This window comes from Littorina saxatilis, linkage group LG4 (genome assembly GCF_037325665.1).
Source record: "Littorina saxatilis isolate snail1 linkage group LG4, US_GU_Lsax_2.0, whole genome shotgun sequence".
NCBI classification, from domain to species: domain Eukaryota; kingdom Metazoa; phylum Mollusca; class Gastropoda; order Littorinimorpha; family Littorinidae; genus Littorina; species Littorina saxatilis.
Genome location: NC_090248.1, coordinates 66,681,153 through 66,681,755, shown reverse-complemented (window position 1 = coordinate 66,681,755; position 603 = coordinate 66,681,153). Strand labels below are relative to the sequence as shown.

The 603-nt window shown below is 40.5% G+C and overlaps 1 protein-coding gene across 2 annotated transcripts in view; it reads right to left on the bottom strand.

Moving 5' to 3' along the window:
• LOC138965428 (cilia- and flagella-associated protein 100-like) overlaps positions 1–452 on the bottom strand; it is an 18,773-nt gene extending 18,321 nt beyond the window's left edge. Inside the window, exons 1-2 of one of the 2 annotated variants that reach the window (XM_070337586.1) lie at positions 359–452; positions 1–36 (exon numbers count right to left, since the gene is read on the bottom strand). The exon at positions 1–36 is cut by the window's left edge and continues 90 nt beyond it. The gene's annotated coding sequence lies outside the window, so the exon portion shown is untranslated. The remainder of the gene's footprint in view (positions 37–358) is intronic. The other variant, XM_070337587.1, reaches the window with a different exon arrangement.
• Between the last annotated feature and the right edge of the window lie 151 nt (positions 453–603).

The following is a 603-nucleotide window of genomic DNA, read 5'->3' as shown; positions in this document are numbered from 1 at the left end:
GAACGCAAATGGGACAGTGTTTTATGTTGTTGTGTTCTGTGAGAAAATGAAAATATCAGTTAAACAATCATATTTTGACAATAAACAGCAGTATTTACTTAAAGCCCCGTTCAAAGCTTACACAGTGCAATTGACAAAATAATGGTGACGAAGACTTGAGTCCAAGAAATGTGGACAAAAACAAGACCTCACGTTAATCATACACATCAACTTGGTTTTCTGTCGTCTCAATGACAAAGATCGAAAGGTAAACATCAGACAATAGCCCAATCAAATAAAAAGACTTGTATCCAAAAGGATGTGTTCTAACATTTATGAGTTGACTCTTCTTTTGTCTTTAGATTCCTGTCAAACTTACTTGATGTTTGATGGATGTTAGCGGAAGCAGTTTCCACCATATACAACCTGAAAACGAGGCCATCTGCCTTCGCAACAAGGGACGTCACCCTAATGTGCTGCCAACGGATCTGCGATCGCTCAGCGATACCCGATTGTAGCAACAGCTGCTCTCTCTGTCCCGACCTTTCTATTTCTTTATGTGTGTCACTGTGTGTATGTGTGTGCGTGTGTGTGTGTGTGTGTGTGTGTGTCACAGTGTGTGTA